The sequence below is a fragment of the Nuphar pumila genome, chromosome 6 (genome assembly GCF_984573655.1).
Source record: "Nuphar pumila chromosome 6, dmNupPumi1.hap1.1, whole genome shotgun sequence".
In the NCBI taxonomy this organism is placed as follows: Eukaryota; Viridiplantae; Streptophyta; class Magnoliopsida; order Nymphaeales; family Nymphaeaceae; genus Nuphar; species Nuphar pumila.
Window position 1 is genome coordinate 97,567,475 of NC_143254.1, and position 18,422 is coordinate 97,585,896.

General features: G+C 38.7%; 1 protein-coding gene across 1 annotated transcript in view; it reads left to right on the top strand.

Annotated features, from left to right (window-relative positions):
• Nucleotides 1-18,422, top strand: part of LOC149835327 (calmodulin-binding receptor-like cytoplasmic kinase 3) — an 86,937-nt gene that overhangs the window by 10,724 nt on the left and 57,791 nt on the right. The window lies entirely within an intron of this gene.

An 18,422-nucleotide genomic window follows, 5' to 3' on the forward strand; every position in this document is an offset into this window, starting at 1 on the left:
CATCTTTGGGAAAATGAAATCTATAACTTTTTCTCTTAGAACTTTTGTTTCCAAAAGACCATTTGAGTTGATGCATTCGGATGTACGGGGACCCTCTATGGTCATTGTCACGAATAGAAGTATATGCCTTGGTGTACCACTTATAGGCAATATAATACTTAGAGAATATAACCTCTTATGGGTCAACACATGAAAACACAAGAATGAGCCACTTATGGGCTGAAAACACACATAAAACTGAACAATGTTATTGGGGAATAATCCTTTGAAGAATACATAACAAATGAGAGGGGGTAGACCCCTTTATATACAAATGAAGGCCCATAGAGAGCCGTTGGGACTTACCCAACGACTAAAATTCTAGCCGTTGGGTAGGGTCCAACGACTCCCTACCAAATACCCAAAAAGCCCATCAATGCTGGGATTTATTATAATAACAGAAATAAATAAAAATAAAAATACAAAAACATTAATTTTTGACATATGTGTGAAAATACCAAAACACCCCTGAATTATAAATATACAGGAAATGTACAAAAACATGTAAACATATATATGTATACTTTTATATATATATATGTTTACATTTAACACTCCCCCTCAAACTTACGGTAGAATCATCAAAAGTTTGTCCAATAGGAAGTGAAACCTTGGGGAAGGCAAGGCTTTTTTAAAGAAGTCTGCAAGTTGATATTCTGACGTCGCATATGGCAGGGAATTAATCTTCTTCAAAAATTCTTCACGAACATAATGATAGCCCATCTAAATATGTTTAGTGTGCTCATGAAAAGTGTGATTTCCAGCAATGTAGATGACACTTTTGTTATCGAAGCATAGTTTTGATGGTTTTGTCACGATTACGCCCATATCCTTGAGAAGACGCCGCAACTATACAATTTCAATGGTAGTAGTTGCCATGTGTCAATATTCAGCTTCTTTGGAGGATATAAATACTTTTTGTTGCTTCTTGTATTTCCATGATATCAAGGAGTCTCCTACAAACACATAGAAACCAATAGTTGAGTGTCTGTCATTTGGGTCTCTCCCTTAATCAGAGTCAGAATAAACAATTAAATTAAGAGGAGAAGATGAAGATAAAAATAATCCTTTAGAAGCAGAATTTTTTAAATATCTAATAATATGCGTCAAAACACTCATGTGCATAGAGGTAGGCTGCATGTGCTATGTCTGGTCTGGCAATAGTCAAGTATGTCAATGCTCCAATCATCTGCCGATATGGAGTAAGATCTTCTAGAGGTTCTTCATCATCAATTTTCATCTTTGCATTTATCACTTTATGGGTATCTAGTCTTTTGTCATCAGTAATTCCAAACCTGTCAATAATTTCAGCTGCAAATTTGGATTGGAACAACAGATACCCTCTAGGAGAATATGCAATCTCAATCCCTAAAAAAAAATATAAGAAAACCAAGGTCAGTCATTTCAAAATTTTGCTTGAGAATAAATTTAACTCGATCTACTCCTGATTTATCTGCTCCAATTATGATCATATCAACAACATAAAGTAATAAAATAGCAATAACTGCAACTGAATTCTTAACAAACAAAGCAGTGTTAGTAGAACAAAAAGTATATCTAAGTTTAAGCATAACAAAACTAAAACGATCATACCAAGCTTTTGTAGCTTGTTTAAGACTATACAAAGCCTTTCTAAGGCGTAGAACTTTTCCCTTAGGAACATTATATCCAGGGGGTGGATTCATATATACTTCTTCTTTTAAAACACCATTTAAAAAGACATTCTTAACATTTATTTGATAAATTGCTCACTTTTTAACATAATTTTAACAGTAGTCATGTGTGCTACAAGAGCAAATGTTTCATCATAATCAATACCATATGCTTGGGCGTATCCTTTAGCGACTAACCTAGTTTTATGTCTCTCTAGAGATCCACCACTTTTAGTTTTGACTTTAAAAATCCAACTATATCCTATTGATTTTTTTGTGGTTGGTATATCAGACAATTCCAAAGTTTGAGATTTTTCTAAGGCTCTAATTTCTTTACTCATAGCATTTTTCCATTTGGGACAGTGATTTGCTTGATTATATGTGGAAGATTCAAACTATGAATAAATTTTTGCTAAACAAGCTCTATATTGAGGTTCGAAAGATTTATATGGCACAAATCGATCTGGGACTTTACGTGGTCTCTTTGAGTGCCTAATTCTTGTGTTTTCTTGTTCTTCTATGGTTGAATATTTTTTAAAAGCACTTAGTTGTTCATTATCTTGTCTTCTTTGATATTGAATGACATTTGGATGATCGTGGATGATCGTGGGGCTCATTTGCTTGATATTCGTTACAATGTGACATTCCTACATTCCTAGAAATATAAAGCTTGTTATTTTTAGTGTCATAACACCTAAATCCTTTTTGGCTTTCTCTGTATCCTAAGAATTTATATGAAATTGCTTTAAAAAATAATTTATCATTGTTATGGGTGAGAACAAAGCCTCTACACCCAAAGACCCTTAGTATAGGATAATCAGGAGAGACATTATAAGTTTTTTCATATGGTGAAAGATTTTGGATTTTTAAAGAAGGTAGCCTATTTATAAGATATATGGAGGTGAGAGTTGCTTCAACCCCAAAATATTTGAGAACACTTTTAGTTATGAGAAGAGTTCTAGTGGTCTCTATTATGTGCCTATGCTTTCTTTCAGACAAACCATTTTGTTATGGTGTATTAGCACATGACCTTTGATAGAGTATTCTATTTTCTCTTAGATATTGTTGAAAGTCATTAGTCATGTATTCACCTCCCGAATCAGAATGAAAAATAGATATACTGGACTTTAAGAGATTTGTCACTAACTTATGAAAAATTTTAAAATTCTCAAATACTTCGTATTTATGTTTAAGAAAATATATCCAAGTATAGCGGGAGTAATCATTCACAAAAATAACATAATAAGTATATCCTCTTTTGTAGGCAATATGGGCAGAACTCCAAACATCAGAATGAATTAATTCAAGAGGTTTAGTAGCAGAGAAAGACCTCTCTTGATATGAATTTGATTTCATTTTTGCAAGAATATAATTGGTACATGAGATTTGTTCATTGCAAAAGATCCTTAAATAAGAAATATTGGATAATTTATACATATTAGGGTGCCTTAGTCTTTCTTCTTCTCTTCTTCACTACGCCTTCATCCCAAAACAATTGGGGTCGGCGATATGAACCAAAACTCATAGTGGTTCATATACATAGGGTGTGACTAAATTTTATGCTGGTTGTCACTGGCCTAACACAACCCTCCTCCTTTATCCGGGCTTGGGACCGACAATGTATAACTAAACAGTTGAACACAGGCGGAGTTAGGGTGCCTTAGTCTTTGATGCCACAAAATTTTTATCCAAATTTTGAACATTAAGGCAAAAAGTCTTGACAAAAAATTTCAACTGATCCATATAGTACAAGTCTTCTTCTTTATGCCCTTCCCCAATCTGCCTCCCAGAATGGAGATCCTGTATTAAGCATTGGTTAGAAGTGAATGGGACTACATCCATGACCGGTGATTTGAGAAACAGAAAGTAAATTTAAATTTAGTTTTGGAACAAATCTTATTTGAGGAATACTAAAACTAGGTCATTTTTTAAAATTTTTAATTCCATTAATATCAAGAGAGGTTTCATCGGCAATACAAACATTTCTTTTACTAATATAATTTTTACAATTGGAAAATATAGATTTATCATTTGTCATGTGCAATAATGCACTTGAGTTTAAAAGCCAATAAGTCATACTTGAAGGAGAAGAGGAGGAGGCGACGCTGGTCACGGATTATCCTTTGAGAAGAGGTTGCAATGCTTCTACAAGTTGAGAAAGAGAAATGTTTGAAATTGTCTTGTTTGAAGAGTCTTGATCAACTTGTGAAGGACCAACCGAAGCAACCTTTTTTTCCTCTTTGTTCTTGAATTCCAGAAAAAATGGTTTGATATGACCCAGTTCACCACAATTATGACAAAAAATACCTCATCTTTTCCTTCCATTTCCTTTACCCTCATACACACGATTCTTCCCATAGTTATTGTTCTTATAAAAGTGTGGGGGTTTGTATGTATGAGTCTTGGATCCTGGTTTTGAAACGGCCAACACATTATTCTTAGCTTCTCTTATTTCATTTTAAGACCTTAATCTAGTCTCTTCCATGCATACTTGAGCTAAAACCTCTTTAAGGAAGCTCATCTTGTCTTCTATGAATGATGTTGCTTCTCATTTGTTCAAACTCGAGTCGCAACCCTCTCATAAATTGAAAAAATTATTCATTGTTTATTTGCTTCTTTCTAAGTTAAGCATCATTGGGAGTTTCTCAGACGGACTCAAACTTAGCCATTTGATCCCACAACTTCTTTAAAGAGCCAAAGTACTTTATAATACTCTTGTCTCCTTGTTTACAATTGTATATCTTGTCTTGAAGCTCTCATCTAAATGCAATGTCACATCGAGTATATGTTTGTTTAATGAAGAGTCATGCTTCATTGGCTCTTTCAAACTCCAAAATAGTTTTATATGTATCTTTGTTCATACTTCTCATAAATAAGGAAAGTACGTTGGCATGGACAATTTTTCATTCCTTCAAAGTTTTTTTATAACCTATAAGCGCTTTGTCCTTTTTTTCTCCTTTGAGGACTTCCTCTTTAATGGTTTCATCATTTTCTTTAATGGATTTTGTGAGGGTGAGTTGTGGTTCTATTGTAGAACCATCAGCATGTTAAAATGTATCTTATATATATATCTATATATATAGAGAGAGATACATATACCTATATATCTCATATATATGTCTATGTATCTATATACATATATATATATATATATATATATATATATATATTTAATTCTTGTAATACTCATTAGGGGTAAAATAGTCTTTTTCCTGTTTCACACATTCTTTTTGGATATGCTTTATTCTTTTTTGTATTTTTTTATTTTTATTTTTTATTTTTTATCTTTTTTATCTTTTAGGCATTGAGGGGCCCACCATATATGACCGTTGGGGCCCCTCCAACGGTCAATAATATGACCGTTGGGGCCCCTCCTTGGGTCCTCTTGAGTGTATAAATAAGGGGTTAACCCTTTTGTAAATTTATTCTTTTGTAAGCCTCTTTCACTCTTTCAATAAAATCTTCCTTTATTTCTATGCCTTTGTGCATTTGTACTCTTTTGAGAATGTTTATTTTGTGCCTTTGTGCACATACTTCCTATTGAGAATCTAGTGCCTTTGTACACATAGCCTTTTTAAAGGTATTTTCACACAACATACTCTCACAATCCTTTACCAATAAGGATTCTTTTAATGGCAGTAGCCTATAAATTGTAGTTATTTCTATCAAATTTGATTGGGACTACCGTCACCGCTTCTTTGTTGGTTATAGAACAAAGGAATACAAAGCAAGAGAGAAGAGAGAGGAAGAAGAATAAATACTTGAGCAAAAAGGTTGGTAGGCATGTTTTCAAAATATGCTTGAAAAAGAGTTGAATATCATCAAGGAGTCGATAGTCTCTGATACCATGTCACAAACTGAAGTATATGCCTTGGCCTACCACTTACAGGCAAGATAATACTTGAGAATACGACCTCTTATGGGTTAACACATGAAAACACAAGAATGAGCCAGTTATGGGCTGATAACACATAAAAATGAACAATGTTATTGGGGAATAATCCCTTGAAGAATACATAACAAATGAGAGGGGCAGACCCCTTTATATACAAATTGTTGAGAATAAGTGGTTTTATGTTAAGTAATAGGTGGTTTTATGTTAAGTACTCTTATATTAGAGTCTTTTTGAAATTTTACTCTTATAAGGATTTAGATGTAATTTCTCTTTTTTGCCTCTCTCTATTTAATATAGAGAGAAGCCCTAATCAAGATAAAAGTCATTGAGTTTTCTGTGCAGCCGTCTCTCTCTCGGTCTCTCTCCCTCTCTCTCTCTCTACACAGGTGGCTGCCCCTGTCTACATGGTATCAGAGCTTGCGATCTCGGGAGCGTGATTTCGAAGAGGACTGATCGTCACCAACGAAAAAAAAAATTTTCAGACTGCGAAAAAAAATTATATCAGGTTTGCTATTGCACTAGTGGGAAGATCTGATAACAGATCTGGGATGTCACCCAGATCTGTCGTCAGATCTAAGGATGGATCTTACCCAGATTTGTCGTGATCACCTGGAGCTGTAAACAGATTTTATCTGTTTTTTTTGGATTTTTTATCGCCTGGCGTGATTTTCTGGAGCATGATGAGTTCCTGCTGATGCGTGCATGCTGTGATTGACGTGCTGCTATTTGGGTAACGCAACAGGCTTCTGTGCTGCTGTATCGCAGCCGAGAGTTGTTGGCTGTTCCGGGCTGTTCCTGCCACGCAGCAAGTGTTTGTGATATTGCGTGCCAGCCGAGAGTGTCATATTTTTCTGTGCTGATTGCGTGACTACCGTGATTCTGATTTTTTTTTGCTGCGTGTCATCGAGATATGATTGATCTATTTAATTGTTTGAAGACTGATTGTCAGTTATGCTCTATATGTTTTGGAACCAGCAGTTGTCGTATTCGTATGCTTTGCAACTGAATAGTATTGTTGGTCGTGGTGTGTTTGGGTGCAGCAATGGTCTTAACTCCCTGTTGGGGTGAGTTGTGTTTCGTGCTGTATTAGTTTCAGCTATACATTTGTCGTGGAAGCAGCAGGAGTGATTACCTGCTGGTTGTGGAATGTTTTGTGGAAACAGCAGGGCTGCTTCCTTATAGTGGTGGAAAACTCTACTTAAATACTTGTTGTTCTAGAGAACAGTATGGCTGAAAGTTCGAAATATGATTCGAAAATGGAACAGATTGGGGAGTATAAGGCTTTTGCCAACCCCTTCTCATATGGCTCTTCCGTTAGGTTGAATGAAACCAACTATGCCCGATGGTCCAGAACTTTTATGATGTCGGTATCTGGACATCGTCGAAAACACATTTTGTTGGAAGGCGAACCCACTGAAAAGTTGGGAAAATATGTTACTTGGGATGAAGATAATGACATAGTTATGTCATGGATCATGAATAGTGTTGAACCCCATATTGCAGATGGATTGATCTACTATAATTCAGCAAAACTGATGTGGGACAATCTTCGTGATACATACTCACAAGAAACGAATGTGAGTCGTATCCTGCAAGTCGAACAAGAAATATATAATTTACAACAGGGAAATCAGACCTTGGCCCAGTATTATGCTTCTGTCAAAGCTGCGTTTGAAAGACTTAATGCTCACAGGCCTCTTTGTTGCTCGAAGCAAAAGGATCATCAAGAACAAACCATGGTTGCTCGTTTTCTTACAGGGCTTTCTTCAGATTTTTCTGTTGCAAAAGTTCAAATGTTGACTGGATCAGATGTTCCCACTCTTGCTGATGCTTATAATCGTCTGAGTAGACTTGCGATCTCTCTGCCACAGTCTCAGCCTATAACTCAGTCATCTGCTCTTGTTGTCCCATCTAGTTATGGGCGTGGAAATATTCAGAATATCAGAGGACGAGGACGTGGACGTGGTATGGGAGGCAGAGGAAAGCTTCAATGTACATTCTGTGGAAAATCTGGACATTTAGAAGATCGTTGCTGGGATAAGCATGGTCGGCCAACATCTTCTTCATCAAAGTCATATACTCCTAAAGCAAATGTGACTACTCTCGAGGCAACAAATGTACAAGAGAATATCGCTGAAAATGAAAGTAGTATCACCCTTAGTCGTGCAGAATATGATGAGCTGATAGCTCTTCGACCTCCTGTAGCTGGTGTTGCATATTCAACCGGAAATCATCTTCATCCGACTCATAGTAAGTGGGTTATTGACTCTGGTGCTTCCAGACATTTGTGTGAAAATTCACATGTTTTTTCAGATCTTAAGGATGTTAATGCTCAGCTTGGAGTCTCCTTAGCCGATGGGAGCTCCTCCCCGGTTGCTGGTCAGGGAAATATTTCTATATCCTCCTCATTACAGTTGAATAATGTTCTTCATGCCCCAAACTTTCCTCAAAGTTTACTCTCTGTTAGTTGCCTTATAAAAGAAAAAAACTGTAGAGTGATTTTTTATCAAATGGGTTGTCATTTTCAGGATTTGCTGACGGGGAAGAAGATTGGTGGAGGCTATGAAGAAAATGGAATTTACTACCTACATCATCCAATGGGTTCTGTTAATGCTGCAGTGGAACATTCACTCAGTCCTGTTCAGTGGCATCGTCGTCTTGGTCATCCTTCATTGTCAAAACTTCGGTCGGTCTTTCCTCAGATTCCTTCCACCACATCATTTCAGTGTGAAGCATGTCAGTTGGGCAAGCATCATCGAAGTTCGTTCCCTTCTAGTCAGAGTCAGTCTAGTAATAAATTGTTTGAACTTCTTCATGCAGATGTATGGGGTCCTAGTAAGATTCCTACTAGGACTCAGTGTCGTTATTATCTTGTTATTGTTGATGATTTCTCTAAGTTATCATGGGTTTTTTTAATAAAAGAACGATCTGAAGTTCCAAGTCTTATCAAATCCCTAATTCTTGAAATAAAAACTCAGTTTGAATCTATTGTCAAGATTGTTCGCACTGATAATGCTCTCGAGTTTAAATCAAAAGGTCTGTTACAATTTTACCAAGATCATGGCATCCAACCACAAACTTCCTGTGCCTATTCATCTCAACAAAATGGGGTGGCTGAGCGAAAACATCGGCACCTCCTTGATGTTGCCAGGACCATTATGATTCAATCTAATGTTCCTGCGTTATACTGGGGTGATGCGATTACCACTGCTTGCTATCTGATTAACCGCATGCCTTCGTCTTCTGTGGGTGATCAAATTCCATTACATATCCTCAAACCTAATGCTCCACTTTTTCCTTTATCACCAAAAATATTTGGATGTGTTTGTTTTGTGCACAAACTTGGCCCTGACCGTGATAAATTAGCTGCTCAAGCTACAAAATGCATATTTATCGGTTATCCCAAAAATCAAAAGGGCTATCGATGTTATGATCCTACTTCTCGCCGAGAGTATGTCAGTGCGGATGTATCTTTCCTGGAATCCTCTCCATATTACTCCATTTTTGGTTCCCTGCTGCAGGTTGGTCCAACTGAGTCTTTTCCATTACCTATACCTCATTTTCCTTTGGAATCTGTGCCCTCATTACCAAACCAAACTTCATCCTCTTCCAGATTTAATAATCCACCATTGGTATATGTGCGTAGAGCTCCACTTTCGCAAGAGCCTTCATCTTCTTCTTCTCCTAAGGTAAGTTCTACTGACAATTGTGATCTTCAGGATGATGATAACAGGCCTATTGCTCTACGAAAGGGGACAAGACAATGTACCTTATATCCCATATCTCACTTTGTCTTCCATGCCAGAATTGGACATCAGATGAAGTCGTTTATCTCAGCCTTATCTGCTGAAACTATTCCTCTGAACTATCAACAGGCAAAACTTGATACTCGTTGGAAGTTGGCTATGCAAGAAGAAATGACAGCTTTAGTATCTCAGCATACCTGAGATCTAGTTGATTCTCCAGCAGATGCTGACATTGTTGGATGTAAATGGGTATATACAATAAAGTACAAATCTGATGGTTCTATTGAAAGGTACAAGGCCAGATTAGTCGCGAAAGGGTATACTCAGACATATGGAATTGACTTCTTTGAAACTTTTTCTCCTGTTGCACGGATGGGTACCATCCGTCTTGTTCTCTCAGTAGCTGTTCAGCATGGTTGGAACTTGTGTCAATTAGATGTGAAAAATGCATTTCTATATGGGGATCTATCTGAGACCGTTTACATGCAACAACCTCCAGGTTTCGAGGTTGAGGGGGAGTGTCAGAAGGTGTGCAGATTGAGAAAGTCGATTTATGGTGGCTTGAAACAAAGTCCTCGTGCATGGTTTCAAAAGTTGTTTGACGTGATGTCCAAATTTGGCTTTAATAGATCAACAGCAGATCATGCACTTTTTATAAAGAAAACTAGTTCTGGCATAGTTGTTATGGTGGTATATGTGGATGACATCATTCTTACAGGAGATGATGTGAAAGCTATTGAAGCCACAAAGGCTCATCTTCAAAAACACTTTGTTACAAAAGACCTTGGGTCACTCAGGTATTTTCTGGGTATAGAAGTCGCTAGAAGCCGTGAAGGGATGGTTTTGTCTCAACGGAAGTATGTTCTTGACTTATTAAAGGAAACGGGCATGTTGGGAGCTAAACCAACAAATATTCCCATGGACCATAAAGTTCAATTGTTTGAAGAAGGGTCAAAACCAGTTGATAGCAAAAGCTATCGCTCCCTAGTAGGAAAGTTATTATATGTAACTGTTACCAGACCATATATTGCTTTAGCAGTAAGAAAAGTTAGCCAGTTTATGGATAAACCAACTGAGGTACACTGGAATGCAGCCATAATGATTCTCAGATATCTAAAATCTTCTCCTGGAAAGGGGTTATTGTTCAGGAAAGGTGGAACTCTGGAGATAGTAGCCTATTCTGATGCTGACTATGCTGGATCTGTAGTAGATAGAAAGTCTACCACAGGATTCTGTGTGTTTTTGGGAGACAACTTGATTTCATGGAGAAGTAAGAAACAAAATGTGGTTTCCAGGTCAAGTGCAGAATCAGAATATCGGGCTATGGCCCAAACAACTGCTGAATTGATATGGGTTCGCACTGTTCTTCATGATCTTGAGGTGAAGGTTTCCTCTCCAATGACCATGATGTGTGATAACAAAGCGGCAACATATATAGCAAACAATCCTGTCTTTCATGAGAGAACAAAGCACATTGAGGTTGATTGTCACTATGTAAGAGATATGATTCAAGCTGGGCATATCACTACAAAATACCTAAAGTCGGAAGACCAAGTTGCAGATATGTTTACAAAGCCTCTTGCTAGGCCAAATTTCTCCAAATGTTGTGACAAGCTGAGCATGATTGATATCTATGCTCCAGCTTGAGGGGGAGTGTTGAGAATAAGTGGTTTTATGTTAAGTAATAGGTGGTTTTATGTTAAGTACTCTTATATTAGAGTCTTTTTGAAATTTTACTCTTATAAGGATTTAGATGTAATTTCTCTTTTTTGCCTCTCTCTATTTAATATAGAGAGAAGCCCTAATCAAGATAAAAGTCATTGAGTTTTCTGTGCAGCCGTCTCTCTCTCTCTCTCTCCCTCTCTCTCTCTCTACACAGGTGGCTGCCCCTGTCTACACAAATGAAGACCCATAGAGAGCCATTGGGACCTACCCAAATGCTAGAATTCTAGCCATACCCAAATGCTAGAATTCTAGCCATTGGGTAGGGTCCAACGACTCCCTACCAAATACCCAAAAAGCCCATCATTGCTGGGATTTATTACAATAACGAAAATAAATACAACAACAACAACAACAACTACGCCTTCATCCCAAAACAGTTGGGGTCGGCGATATGAACCAAAAAAAGAAAATCATTCTGACATGTAAAAATATAAAAATACAAAGACACTAATTTCTGACATGTGAAAAAACCAAAATACCCCTGAACTATAAATATACAGAAAATGTACAAAAACATGTATATATATATACATATGTTTACATTTAATGGCCATATCAAAGGGTGGATATTCCTATTATGTTGTTTTCATTGATGATTTTACAAGATATGCATGGGTCTACTTCCTTAATTTGAAATCTGATGTCTTTTCTTTATTTGAAGAATTTCACATGATGGTCAAAAATCAATTTCAAAGTGATATTTCTATTATTATATTCGACTCGGGTGGAGAATATATGTCAAAACAATTTCAAAATTACTTAAAGAAAAATGGTATTTGTCATCAAAGATCTTTCCCTAAAACTCCTCAACAAAATTGGTTGGTAGAAAAAAAAACATAGTCATATCATGGAAACCGCTAGAACCTTATTTGCAAAAATGTTTCTAAGAAATTTTGGGCCGAAGCTGTTTTGACTTCAACATATTTAATAAATAGAATGCCTTTTTCTTCTTTGCAAAATATTTCTCCGTTTGAAAAATTATTCAAAATGTCAATCGATTTCAAAAGATCACGTATTTTTTGTTGTAAATGCTTTGTACTTTCTTACAAAAATGATAATCTATCTCCAAAAGCAGTTGAATGTCTTTATGGGATATGGTGATGAACAGAAAAACTATCGTTGTTTTGATTCCAAAAGCAACAAACTTTATGTGTCCAAGGACATGACTTTCTTGGAAAAAGAAAGTGGTTTTGATAAAGAAAGAAACAAGGAAGAAGTAGAGTATACATTCTTGTTTGATCTCTTGCCAAGGCCAGATGTGGATTCTCATGAATCAAATGATTGTGACTTAAATCATGATAATGATATTTCTTTGAAAAATGATCATGATAGTAATGTTTTGGAATTGTTTCACAATAATGTCAATTTAGTTAAAAACTCCTATCAAAATATTTAAGTTTATACCTGGCTTAGTCAAGAAAACCAAACAAGTGAAAAATATTCTCAAGATATTCCTATAGAAGAAAACCTAGTCATGATTTGTCCCTATACTCCATTCTACCAAATAGGTTTGTGTCCTACGAATCTTTCTCACCAAGCTCTAGGACATGTCTTCTAACTATTTACTCATATCATGAACCTTCTCATTATAATTAAGTCAAAGATTGTCCGCATTGGATTGATGCTATGAACTTAGAGCTATGAGCCCTTTATAAGGCCCATACCTGAGAGATAGTGAATTAACCTTTAGAAAAGAAATCTATATGATGCAAATGAGTTGTTTAAAGTTAAAACTACAAGTGATGGAACCCTATGGAGGTACAAAACTAGGCTAGTTGCCAAAGGTTACTCTCAAAAGTATGAAATTGATTATGAAAATACTTTACATCTGTAGCTGGGATAACTATTGTCGGTAACTGGGATGACTATTGTTAGAACTCTAATAGTTGTTGCATCCACCAAAAATGGCCTATTTTCCAACTAGATGTAAAAAGTATTTTTCTGAATGACGATCTTAGTGAGGAATTATATATAGATCCTTCATCAGGACTTGATATTTGAAAAATAAAAATTTTAAAACTAAGAAAGAATTTATATGGTCTTAAACAAACCCCTAAGGCTTGGTATGGCAGATTTGGTGTTGTTATGATAGATTTGGGCTTTCAATCTTGTTATTACTAACATTGTTATCTTTTTTTAAGCATATAGATACAAACATTATGATATTGTTGTTGTATGTTGATGGTATGATAATTACAGGGAGTGATAAAAAGGGAGTTAGTGAAATTAAAATTGTTTTAAAAAAAAATTGATATGTTTGATCTGGGTTTCTTGAAATATTTTTAGGTATTAAGGTAGCTTATTCTTCCAAAGGATGTATTTTATCACAGATGAAGCTGACAATTGACATTTGTGCGAAGTTTAAAATTTTTGACGATAAGAAGGTGGAGACTCCTGAGGTTGTTAATGCAAAATTGAGACTTGGAGATGAAACACTACTTGAATATCCTACACCTTATAGACAGCTGATCGGATCCCTCATGTAACGCCCCAAAATTTCGACTTGTGATTTCGAAAACATTATCGAAAAACCTTTCAAAGATTTAAAGTTTTAACTTTTAAAAACGACAGCGAAAGACATTTAGAAAGGAGCACAAGTCAACAATCCTAGGTACGTTAGCTGAAAAACCATCATTCACATGCACAACAACTTAAAAGAATTGAGGAAATAAAGCAATAGATTAAAAATCTGCAGTTTATTACAAAATGAGCATTTTCCCAAAGTTCAATAATCTAAAGAAAAACTCAAAAAGACTCAGAGCCAAGCAAGCCGTCAGCAGAAAGAAGGTAAATCTTGAGCCATATTGCACCACGCCATCGGCCGCCTGTGAAGTCCTACTCCTCACCTGCGCATGAAATGGGTCAGTTTCATAACAAACCAGTAGGTGCACGAATAGATAATTAGAATGAAAATAAAGTAGAACATTGATGAGATAAACAATTATTATATTAAAACAATCAATACAATTATAATCTATTCTAACAAGTGTAACATGTGCAAAGAGCTATTGTTTTAATCATTTCAAGCAGTGTAAGTCTCAATCATCTACAACTATTCAAGAAGATATTCTTAAGTTCTGATATTAACTGGCCTGTAGGTACGCACAGACGCGAAACGTAGAAACAACCGAGACCGTTCCGGGGGTTTATTGTGTCAGGTGTTTTCATTAACCCGGATGACTGACTGAGTCCGCTCCTAAGGGGATGGTCAGTGACCAAAAGAGTAAATCCCCAAAGGCATTCATGGCCCATGGATGCATCCAATTTCTGCAGAAGTACCTGGGAGTTACCACCTAGGATAATTTATGGTAATCTCATTTCCCCTAACTCCGATGATTGGGGAAGCTGAGTCTTTTGCCCGTGGGGTGGTTGTTAACAACCTGTCCATCGGAGTTTTTGTACCATCCATCCTCTCCCTTGATGAATCGTGAAGGTCGAATTGGTACGACGGGGGTTTCTTAACCGTCGCCCCATCCTACATGCTCTGGTCTATTAGACCCACTCAAGCATCTTGCATGTGAAGGCGAGTTGTCACCATTTATGTGATCTCAGCATTGTGCTAAATGCACGCATCGAGGTTGCTACAACCTCATTATCCAACCATCGTAACCCACATGGGATGTACTTGTCCAAAAAGTACGATCGTACCTTCCTAGAGGTACAACTACGATGAGAGGGCACCATATAATGTTTTATGATTCTTTTGGTTCACACATGACATGTATTGCTCTTTTAGCAATTGGCCTGTGGAGGCCAGTATTATCTCATTGATATCAATAAAGTGTTGATGGTTCACTTCGAGGTACTCAATAACCTCCCGTACTATTTGTATCATACCTGCCTTAAGGTCTGATTACGATAGTAAGTTCGTGGGTTTCTCGATAGATAACCCATCACAGTGTTTCATAAAATCAGTATTTTACTTGGCATGCTTGAATACTAAGAAGCAAGAAGTCTCATACAAGATTCACCAGGCAATAACCAGTAAGGCATCTACAGTAACTTACAACAGTGAGTAAGGCGGAAATACAGTAATAAGATCTTTCTAGCAACGAGTTTACTCGTAGAGCTCACAATAAGCATGTAATTTCAAAGAATACGGATGCGAAAACACAACACAGACAATCACCAGTTAAGTAATCATATAGGTAAGCATGTATGCCAAATAAACCATTCGATCATAAAATCCTTATATCTTATTTCATTCATACAAACTCTTCGTGCGACTTTCCCCTACCTCGGGATGTCGTGCAGCTGTGTGCGTCTACGAGTGTAGATGATACGAGGCTCAGGCCGTGGAGCCAGAGCGGGGTTCGATGCGAAGTCTGCAAAAGTGAGTATTCAGCGCTACATTATTTATCATGCGAAGAAAAAACAGTCAGGCCTGTCGATCGAAAAAGAGAGAGGCAGCAGGGGTGTGCCCCTGTTGGCCGAAAACAGACAAGCGACAGGGGGCGAGCCCCTGCCTGCCGACAACAGCGGGGTGACAGGGGATGAGCCCCTGTCGAAAACAGCGAGGCGACAGGGGATGAGCCCCTGTCGAAAACAACGAGGCGGCAGGGGGCCAACCCCTGCCGACAGCAACAAAGCAGCAGGGGCTGGACCCCTGCCGACAGCCACGAAGCGGCAGGGGCTGAGCCCCTACCGACAGCCATGAGACGGCAGGGGGCCAGCCCCTGCCGACAACATCGAAGTGACAGGGGGCCCACCCCCTGCCGACAGCACAAGACGGCAGGGGGCCAGCCCCTGCCGACAGCATCGAAGCGGCAAGGGGGGGCAGCCCCTACCGAAAGCACAAGACGGCAGGGGGGCCAGCCCCTGCCGAAAGCACAAGACGGCAGGGGGACAGCCCCTGCCGACAGCAACGAAGCGGCAGGGGCTGAGCCCCTGCCAACAACATTGAAGTGGCAGGGCCTGAGCCCCTGCCGACAGCCAAGAGACGGCAGGGGCTATCCCCTGCCGACAACAACAAGGAGGCAGGGGCTAGCCCCTGCCGACAACAACAAGGAGGCAGGGGCCAGCCCCTGCCGACAGTCGAGAGGCGGCAGGGGGCCAACCTCTGCCGACAGAGAGAGGGAGAGAGATCGGGACGGGGGTGACAGGGGGCAACCGACCTCCCGTCGGTTTCCCTATCACCCACAGGGGTGAGGGGGTGTCGCAGGGGCCATTGGTCCCCTGCCGGCACTCCGGCGCACCCCCAGAGGGAAAAAGCGGACGACAGGGGCCTCGTAGGCCACCTGTCGGGCCTCCGATGGGCACAGGAGAGGCGGGAGGGCGCGGCAGGGGCCGTGCGCCGCCTGTTGGCCTCCCGACGAGGTGACAGAGAGGGGGGGGGGGGGGGGTGAGGAGGAGAAGAGGGAGGAGAACAGTGTACCTGGGAGGTGGTGGCCGGTGTCGACGTCGGCGTGGGTCGCAGTGACAGCGGCGCTGGTGGCGTGCGCAGGGAAGGGGGAGGTCGGCGCAATGGGGGCGAAGGGCTGTGTGCCTCCCCTTGCCCTCCTGCGGCCTCGGGGGGGGGGGGGGGGGGCGATGAATGGGGAAACCCCGATAGGTTTCCCCTTATCTTCCCAAAATCGCAGGTGGAGGGGGGTGTTGCGGCGCTCGGGAAGAGGATTTAAAATCCTCTTCCTGAGTCGGGTTACTAAAACCCTAATGATGAGGGGCCCGGGTCAGGTCCAATACAATATTTTTTTTTTGAAACATTGGTTTTACACCTCACCTACCTATCCATTACCAGACCCGACATAGACCATGCGGTTCATGTAGTCAGCCAATTTCAGCATGCCCCCATGACTGTGCACATGAGTGCAATAATGAAGATTATTAGATACATTAAGAACTCAATAAGCAAAGGACTTTTCTTATCCTCATCTTTTTTAGATTTGCTTGTTTATACTAATGTTGACTAAGGGGGAAACCCTTATGATAGAATCTCAACTACTGGTTTTTGTGTTTTCTTAAGGGATTCTTTGATTTCATGGAGATGCAAGAAGCAACAAAAAGTATCATTATCCTCAAATGAAGCTGCATATCGGGTGATGGCTATGACGACAATGAAACTTATGTGGCTAAGAAGTCTTCTTAGAGACATAGGAGTAATCATCTCAAAACCTTCGAAGATGTGTTGCGATAATAAGAGTGTGATCTAGATTGCAAGCAATCACACCTTCCACGAGTGAACTAAACACATTGAGATGGATTGTCGTTATGTATGCGATGAATATCTTAGAGGGACTATTGAGTTGTCGTATGTTACATCAGAATACCAGCTTGCAGATTTATTTACTAACGCTCTTCCTGCACCTCGGTTTATTTTTCTCCTTAAAAAACTTTCGGTAATCTCACCATAAGTTTGAGGGAGAGTGTTAAAATGTATGCATATATAGTTATATATATACATATATTTAACTGTATTTATTAATGTTTCTTGTATTGGCTCACCAAGGGCATTTTGATAATTGTATTCTTTATAATAGGGACTGTCTACTAGGGACATATTAGTTTTTTTGTATTTATTTTTTTGTTTTTCCTTTTTATGTCTTTTTTACAATATGTAAGTGCACAATGGTCAAATGACCATAGAGCCGTTGGGAGCTCCCCAAGGCCTCTCTCATGTACATAAATAGGGGCTTCACCCCTCTCTTGCATTCTATGCTTCTCTTAAGCATTTGTGCTCAATAAAGACTATTTTTTATTCTTATGTTTTCTTTTGACTCTTTGGAGTTGTATATACGCACTTTGTGGTTGTGTAGTGACTTAGTGCTTTTGTATTGTCCTTTATTGGACTTTTAATAGTGCTGTGCACTTTGTATTTACTTTTGCGCATACTTTATTACCATTCATACCGACAACAAGCTCCACTGAAACCATCATTTTCCCTACTTCCTTTCTTGACCTAGCAATCACACGACCAACCTTTCCCCCAAATCACCACCATTGCCACCAGAGGTCTGTCATTTTATTGCCAAGCACCCCACCAACATCATTTCCTTGATCTTCATTATTTTTGTCCCCTAACCAAAAGAAATCTGAGGGTAATCTGTAATTTTGCTTTGGCTTACTACAGGTTAAATAAAAATAACCACTGTTAATATGATGGACTTAACAGCAGGTCCCCCTTGTCCAGTTTTCAAATCTTTACATCTTAAAGTCTTTTTTAATAAATTAGGACTATTTTTTGGAATATTTGGAAAAGGTGGATTCCTGTTTGAAAATTTGCCTTTATCTGTGTGTGTACCTTTTTCATTTCATTTTGGGAGGTTTGCGTAGAACATGGGGATTATGTCCTAAAGGCATTTATTCTCATGTTTCATTAATACTGTAGTCATTTGCTGTTGTAAGGTTAACATTTCATTAAAACATGAG